General features: G+C 39.5%; 1 long non-coding RNA gene across 1 annotated transcript in view; it reads left to right on the plus strand.

Annotated features, from left to right (window-relative positions):
* The first annotated feature begins 2,120 nt into the window (after positions 1-2,120).
* LOC117151621 overlaps positions 2,121-8,807 on the plus strand; it is an 8,789-nt gene continuing 2,102 nt past the window's right edge. Inside the window, exons 1-2 of the long non-coding RNA XR_004461665.1 lie at positions 2,121-2,250; positions 2,403-2,560. This is a non-coding gene — a long non-coding RNA (uncharacterized LOC117151621). The remainder of the gene's footprint in view (positions 2,251-2,402; positions 2,561-8,807) is intronic.

Here is an 8,807-nt window from a genome sequence, read left to right on the forward strand (position 1 = left end):
ACAAATTACAATTTACACTTTATTTCAACAACTTGTACACAAATAGGTTAAACAGATGACTGATCTAAAGTAGATATAGACAGTGAAGAGATGTTGACTGATCTGAAGATGATGAATCAGTGAAGTTCGGTGAGGATGCTGTCGCAGAGGAAAACTATTGCTGGGTGTTGGTCGCCCCACCACCGGTTGCGTGCGGGTGAAAATGACTTTCTCATTTTTTACCTGATGGAGCAATAGCCATAAGGAACCTCTTGAGTTGAAGGTGTTTTATACCAATTAACGGCCTTAACGGTAAAATTGAAAAGCTTAGGTTTATGACAGTTCCTTACGATTATTACGGTCCGACTAATTATATTTGCACAACGAGTGGCCGCGTTGACCGAGGGATGAATTCTGTTTGATGTAAAGAGTCACCGGACGTAACATATCTACTATTCTGATACTTCGTTTCGAGTATGAAGAAATTGTTTGCAATTATTTAGTGCGCTGCACAGAAACATACTTTTTACATGCCGTGATGGAACGGAAGATCGAAGTGGTACAGAAAATATTACAAAATAGAAGCAATGTATCGAGAAATATTAGTTTGTCCAAAAAGTGTCTTTCTTTTATAGACACGTCTTTTACAACGATGCATCTTTATAGAAACATGAAACCTGCTCTGTCGAATGTTGTGATCTATATCTTTATAGAACAAAATGGATCATACGTAATTCGATAAAATAATATAAAGCGGAAAATGTTGTGCATCCATTATTTCCTTATAAAATGAAAGAAACTTTTCGAACGACCTAATACATTGCCTCGTAGATTGGAAGCTAATCTTTGCAGAGCCTCGGATACTCGTAGTCTTCCAAAGCGCACAAAGATAAGCCGCGTTTCTTGTACTTCTGCAACACCACGCTGCTTTATCGCTACTATATCAAAAGAACGTTCGAATAAAATTGTCTCCTACTCGCTTGCCTCGTTAACTAAATAAAAATTCATTGGTGCTGAAACGTGATCACATATTACGAAAGGTTAAAGTTAAATCTTAAACTATCTAGAATCGTTAATCTTCAGAAATCGAATACACGTGTAATAGATGGTTGTTTTTAAAGTGGTTTCCAGTTTTTCTGGATACTAATAGGCGTTCTATTATACGATTAAGTTACCTAAATGCTGCACGCGAATTCATTTGCAATGATGCACGGTTCCAGTCGATGAACCCTTGTTGAACTTTCTGTTCGTGTACGGTGTTCACGCGCCATCGTCGTGTTTAACAAGCCGTTGACGAGTCGTATGAACACGTTTCCCTTCGACGAGCGTGCACGTGTTCCTTGGGATCCTGGTGCTGGCGTGCGAGTTTGACGCACCACTTTTAAAACGGATTGACGCGCGTCGGTTTCCCGCTAATGGCAGGGTTCGCATAAACGCACAGACACAGCGCGATAAGGCCAATTTGACGGATCGTTTCGCGTAGCCAACGAGCTGCCACCATATTGTTTGTCTGTGAATATGAGACGATATGACGAATCCAAATAGACGGCCGAGAAATGGAAAGTTAGAATTTTCTGACGGTTGTTGTCGTGTGAAGACATCGGAAATTAATCGCGCGTTATGCAATCAGATTATGTCCTTTGCGAAATGTCAAAGTACCAGAAGTATCGCGTGTTAAGGAAAAAAGTAACTGTAAAACCAGCTTAAGATTTTTCATACTCGTACAAATACAAGGTAAGGCAAGAGATAAAATCAGATTTAGCAGTATGTAAGCAAAAAACAGTTCAAATCTATAAAAATTAGCGTTACAATTTCATTCTATCGTATCCAGAGTTTGATTTTTCAACAAGAATAAATAATGTCTTCTATGTTCTTCTTTTTTATAGTGAAAACTATCTATTTTTCTGGAAGAAGGAAAGGATGTTTCAAACACGGCATATTTCGTTCCTTAAACCCTTTGCACTCCGAATTTTGTTTCAATTTCGTTAGCAGAAGCTCCCAACGCTTTTAAGTGTTTTATTTGAAATTTACTTTAACTAAAAAATAGGACAATTTAAATAAATAAGGTAAGAAAGAAATTCACTTAAATACCAGTTTTATTCACGCTATTGTTGTATTTTGTAATTTTTAAGTGTATGATATATCTTGAAACAATTTCCAGGACGCAATCCTGCTTTTTCTTCGCACGTTTCGGACTCGACAAAGGAGCTCCTGAGCTAAAAACTAATGTCGAGTCACACTCGACATAGGAGTGCAAGCGTTGATACAAAGGTAATTCGTGTTAATATGTAGAAATATATAATGCAAGGATATAAAAGATCAGAGATACAGTGTATTAATGCGATAAATAATATAAATTCTATCCGACGCTATCCGACAATCTTCCATTTATCTAACAAACTTCCATAATTTTTTCATTCAAGCACACGTGACAACAAATGCACGCACGTAGCCTAACAATCATGCACATCGGATACCCGTGAAAGTGCAAGTTACAAACTCAAAAGAAGAACGAAGAAAGTGGAACAGGGGCTCGAGCAGAGAAGAAAAGATCCATCGAGCCATGTGGCAGGCGCAAACGGTGTGAGTAATGGCGTCGACCAATCGCTTCCAGCTCTTAAAACACGAACGCACCTCTTATCCCACTCTCCCTTCCTTTTTTCTTCTTTCTCTTCCTTTTGCATCTCTTTATAGGTACGTCTTTCCTCTTTCGTTTAACCGATGAGACGCGTATAATAACGAGCGAGCTATCATCAACGGGATCATTATCATCGATCGATCCACGGCCTTCGCGTTCCCCCTTCTTCTTCACCCTCCTTTTTGTCTCTCTTTCGCTACCTTTCTTTCGTTCCTCTTTCCTTATCGTCGATACAGGATAAACGCATATGTAGAGAGGAAACAGGCGAACGGCCACGCACACACAGCATGGCAGAAGGAGTTTAATCACAAAATTATAGCGACCGCGTAACCTCGGTGTCCATGAAGACGTAATATTTTTCGGCCGGTACGAAACGATTGTTTACAGCCATCGGGTATCTTCAGCGAGGGTCTGGTGATTTCGCGGCCACGAAAAACGAACGAGCACGCGTGGCGTTGGCCGATTTTCTGCGCCCTCTTCGCTCGACCCTCTGGGCCAGATGCTCGGCGCGCTCGAATTAAGCAATGAAATTATCGTACGCGCCGCACCACGGCTTCGCTCCATATTTACTGCGCCTCGAAAACGCTCGATAAATATTAATACCGATCCCGACAGAGATTGAAACCGCCGCGAACACTTGGATCGCCTCTCGTTCCCTATTATCGTTACTGTGTGTTCGCTTCGTATCGTGTTCCTTCGCCTGTGTGTTCCTCAAGCGTGGCACGAATGCGCGTTGAAATTGATAAGCAAGAAGGAAGAAGATACCGACTGTTCTCGATTAGGGTAAGTATAGTTCTAGATATCAATATGATATGTATCAATATGATACAGTGGAATTTTGTTGTACGAGTTTTGTTTAACGGAATGCTATTTTATGTATTGTAATACTCGAGTAATTATCGTTGCGTAATCGTGCGCGTTTGTTAAGCTCTTTCATCTCTGTCTATGAGTTTTTACAAAGCCAATGATCGATATGTATGAATTGTATGCGAATGTATGTATGTATGTATTTGATGTATGAATCGTAAATGTGAGTTGAAGCTTGGACGTTCAAAATTGTTTGTGTGAATTTTCACGTAAAAATATCCACGCAATTGGCATTAGGAGCGGTTTTCTATAGAAACCTAGAAGAGAATTCAATTGTCCGCATGTTTAAACAGATTCCTTTAGGCTGAGATCACTTATCCGAACGTGAACTTGTGTGAAAGTAGCGTGGAAGATCAGTGAACTGCTACTATTCTACGAACTGTCTGTTCTTCAATGGGTTTAGATAAATGGAATACCATCTTAGCTGCAGAATATCGAACGATACTGTGATTACAATATAAACGAAGAAATAAATCATTTTAATCACTATGGTTTACACCGACGTACTAGGAACAAATGGGATTTTTAACGAAGGTTTCACGCGACTCAACTTCTTATTTAGAAACTTGCAATCCGAAATGCATTACGGTTGTGGGGTACTTAGTTTTGGACCGAGAACGTTTCGTTGCGCTTAATTCGATCGTTACACGCGAACGTTCCATTGCCGTGGTCTTAATTGCGTTATTGAATAAAGTTCTTTGTGAAAACGGGGACAACTGGCGGGTACAAGGAGGTAAGAAGCATCGGTAGGACTTCGCATAAATGGCTACCAACGATTTACTGCTAATACTTTAATCGTGCTTTCTTAATAACAAGAACATTTCAACCAGACCATTTTCAAAACCATTTTATTCAACTTTATACCATATACAAGAAAACAATATCAGAGAACGTATTTTATTTGCCAACTTCCCTTTTTAACACATTATGGTCTCTATTATAGGCATCCCAATTTTGTATTATGGTCTTTTGAATTTTCGTTTTAAAATTTCACTGTTGTTTTAGCAAGCAACGTTGTTTTAGCATGCTTATACTTAACCATTCCATACTCCATGTTATGTATATTTTTATAGATTATTAGTTAACTAAATGATAAAAGTATCTGTTTTTAATGAAACTAATTTTAAATTTTAGCGCGTTGTGTGTTCTTTGCAAAACCGCTCGAAAAAGTGTTTCTACCATCTACAATTAAGAGAAAATAATTTTTTTCGCAGTCTAAAAGAGTCTTTCAAGCGTTTTTAATTTAAAACTAACCCAGATGTAAACCATTTCTCACAAATAGGAAAAACACGATTAAGCGATTGAAATGATCCATTTTAGAACGGCTCAAAGAATACAGTAGGATTGAAAAAAGTATAGAATTAAGAATGGAAAAAATATTATATGTACTATATACATATATATAAAGCGTTTTGAAGGACAAAACAGGAGCAAAAAATATGAAAGAAGTTTCTGTATCTGTAACAACAACGTCTCAAATTGACCAATGGCTGGACTTCCGTGGATCGAACTCATCAAAAATCTGTCGGTAAGCAGCCGTTTCCTGGTGAGAAACGAGCCGCTGAAACCGCAAACGGTCGTCAGAAATATCGGTTTCCGTTCTGTGGAAGATTTCCCAAACGTTGCTTCAAGAAATATCCTGAATCCATCGGTCGACCAGCAGTAAAGCATAGAATGGGCGTGGAATTAGCGATCCGGCGCAAATGGTGGTGCTTCAATGATCCGGACGTAGCTTGCTTCTTCGACGGATTATCCCAGAAGTAGCTGTTTTCGCTGGTAATATGGCGACGTCGTGCAAGAACAATAACTTCTCCGATCAGCAGAAACCGCTCCACGCTCTCTCATCTTGATATTAACGTTGTCCAGCATCGAGAATTTCTTCTTTCGCGGTGTTTACTCCGAACTGGATGATCGATGACCCTGGAATGAAGAAAGTTGCCATGATTATTCTCTTTCGCTGTTCAGTTCCGTTCATATTATTCTGTGAATCGACGTTTCTTTCGTTTCCTTGGCTCGGGAAATCGCGTTCATTCGCGACGAAATTATAACTATAGAGAAATTATAACTATAATTATAACTATTATTCTATGATCATAGAACAACCTAAGTTCCAGTAATTTTTGGCGAGTGACCAAAGATGTGTAGGGCTTTGCATTATTATGCTGGAAAACAAGTCTTACGATTTGCCAATTCTGGCCGCTTTTCTTCAACTGCATCGCTCAGTTTGGCGAGTTGTTGAACGTATACGTTTGAATTAATCGTTTGGTTTCTTGGTAAAGGTTCAAAGTACAGAATTCCTTTATAATCCCACCAAACTGACAGCATAATCTTTTCTTGATGAATCTCAGCTTTTGGTACCGTCTGAGCTGGTTCATCTTGCATCAGCTACGATCTTTTCCCATTAACGTTGTTATAAACTATCCACTTTTGGTCGCCAGCAATCAGTCGTTTCAGGAATGGATCAATTTCGTTGCGTTCCAGAAGCGAATCGCAGCTGCTAATGCGTTGCGTCAAATGAATTTCCTTAAGCTGATGAGGGACCCATAAACCGAGTTTCTTGACATAGCCAAGCTGTTTTAATTTTTTTTCAATGCATGTATGCGATACATTGAGCTTCTCTGCAATCTCACGCGTTGTGCTACGACGATCTGAATCGATAATGGCCTTGATATGGGTCTCATCAACTTCAACTGAACGGCCAGATCGTTGAGCATTTTTCAGTGAAAAATCACCAGAACGAAATTCGGCAGACCAATTTTGACACTGCCTTTCTTTCAAGGCTTCATTCCCATATACGGCACATAACTTCTTGTGTGCCTGCGATACGTTCTTGCCTTTTCGGAAATGATACAATAAAATATGTCTGAAATGCGCGTCTCATTCTTCCATTTTTACATTGGGATAAAAACGAAACTAAATAACTAATCGATAGAAATTTTTTACTAAATTAAAGGTAGAAGTCCAAACAACAAGAAAACAATATAGATTAGGTGCTTTGAACACGTTGACATAATGTGCTAAGACCACGTATTGACATAATCCGCAATCACTTAGTTGCCTAGTAGTTGACAATTGACGTTAGAACACGATTCGATAGATGGTAGAATTGGCCCTCTCAATTTAATCCTCGAAGCGAAATGAAATTTCGTATGCATCGATCCATTTGGTTAGGAAAATTTGATATTTTTAATGCTTTTCGCTTTTTTGGTACAAGTGAGAAGTATGAGCGAATTTTAACAGTAAAGTTTCTTACTACAACGTCGTACATATATATGTTAATAATTTATATATGTATACGACGCTATAATGATCTGTTCTGTATAAGTAGGTACTTGTATCATCAAGTTGTCGTATTATTATAACGTCAAATTCGTTGTTAGGAAATCATATCCATTTTATAAAATTTGACATTTTAAAAATTTAATTCTTTTTTAATTAATTAGTACAAAGACTACCAAAATATACTATAATCGAAGATGCGAAATTTTAATTCGATGGCCAAGAACTGCAAAAATCCAGCCAAAGATCGATCGGTTAAAAAAAATCTGCCGATCGTCAAATTTGTTACGTTTACAATTTCCTTTCAGAATTAGGGCTATGGGAAAATCGGCCTGGTGTTGCTCGTCGAACAAATTCTTCGGTGTGACAAACGCCGAAGTCATAATATTTAAAGCGACGAACCGATCGAGAGACATCGGATTCGACTCGAGTTTTTGGAATGTTACCTGAGGGAAACGTGCGGTTCTTTTAACTATGCCGCGTGACGAATCGTTCTAGTATCAGTTTCCAGATTCCATACTTTCTGTGTTAAATATCGCGTGGAACTTTGGACCTGAGGTACCTGTGCACGCTCAGCACGGTTTGCAAGATTTTCTTTGAGATTAGGCGAAAAGGCGGGCTCTACGTTTGTTGTTTCGTTTCAACAGCGTCGCCTGTTGCTGCACGTGTGTAGTCGAGGATCGTAAACAAAGTGGAAAGACGAGTCGATTATCTCTGGTGAAAATATGCTTCGTAGTATTTTTCAGAGTTAATTCCTTTACTGTTGACAGCAAGTAACTGGATAAACTCGTTCGTTTCGCAATGATAAAAGACACAATGCGTTCATAAATATATGGCGAGGGAAGTGTCGAACTTTCCCGAGGGCTTCGCCGCCATTACGACGCTTGCGAAGCGGCCTCAAGCGACAGACGATAATTGTAGCACGGAAGCTTGAACGACAGTGGGAAGTGGGTTCGATATCGATGTATCAATTTGAAGTTTCACTGAAAATTTCGATTATTTTAAACACATGAGAAAACTCTAATGAAAATATTCTTCTTTCGATTTCCTGCCTATCGCTGTTGCTCTTAACTGAAAAACTTAATGAATTTTTCATTGGATGACGATAATCCTAATAGCTCTTAACTATATCTACATGAATGTAAAATAAATGTATTTTATTATCGGTCTCTGGTGACCGGAAGTATCGACGAATTAAATAATCAGTCCTCCGTGAGATCCTACAGTAACGAAATTAAAACACTCGTATAAAATAATAAGATAATTCTATAGTTTCCACAATAAAGCAGGCATTTTCCGACCGTAATCTTTCCTGGTTATAGAATAATTTCAGGTCAAACAATTCCATTCCTACGAATCTTCCCATTCAATCCTACGACGTTTTAATCCTAAATCAATAAGAAAGAGGAAAGAAACAAAGTGTTGGTTCGATTTTTGCACCTCTGCACAGTTCACTCGCCCCTCTAAAGCTGCACTTCTTACGATTTCACGAACTCACCCCTGAGAGTAGAGAAAAATCGCGATCAGGTCGAGGGAAAAAAGGCCACGCGATCCGGTGTGTTGTCCGCGCGACAGCTTTGGCCATGCGGCTGAGCGCGGCCGAAGAAGGTAATACGGTCGAGGAGCAAAAGGGCCGAAAGACATCGTCCGTCGAGTAATTACATGCCCCGGGAGAGGCCGGCAATGGGATCCGAGGAACCCGTGCGGTTAGAAGTAGGTGGTTAAGGGTTTAGGTGTGCCGCGGTCTCCGTCAAGCCGAGCGGAGGCGGAAGGGGGCAAAGGTTGTTAGAGGAAGAAGAAACAATACAGAGAGGGAGATAATAACACGAAGGAGAGAAAGAGAAGGAGAAATGGAAAGAGAAAGAGAAAGAAGAAGAGGAAGAGAAAGAGAAGCTTTACCTCTATATAGGTTGCCGTGACGTCTCCGTGGTGGGATAGTCGGCGCGAGAGCACTATATTACATCATTGGCGGCCATTTTGGACCACCCAAGTCGCTGTCAGAGCATAAAAAATATGAAGTTCTTTTAGGGCCGCCTTTTTTCCG

The sequence above is a fragment of the Bombus impatiens genome, unplaced genomic scaffold (genome assembly GCF_000188095.3).
Source record: "Bombus impatiens unplaced genomic scaffold, BIMP_2.2 scf_0319, whole genome shotgun sequence".
NCBI classification, from domain to species: domain Eukaryota; kingdom Metazoa; phylum Arthropoda; class Insecta; order Hymenoptera; family Apidae; genus Bombus; species Bombus impatiens.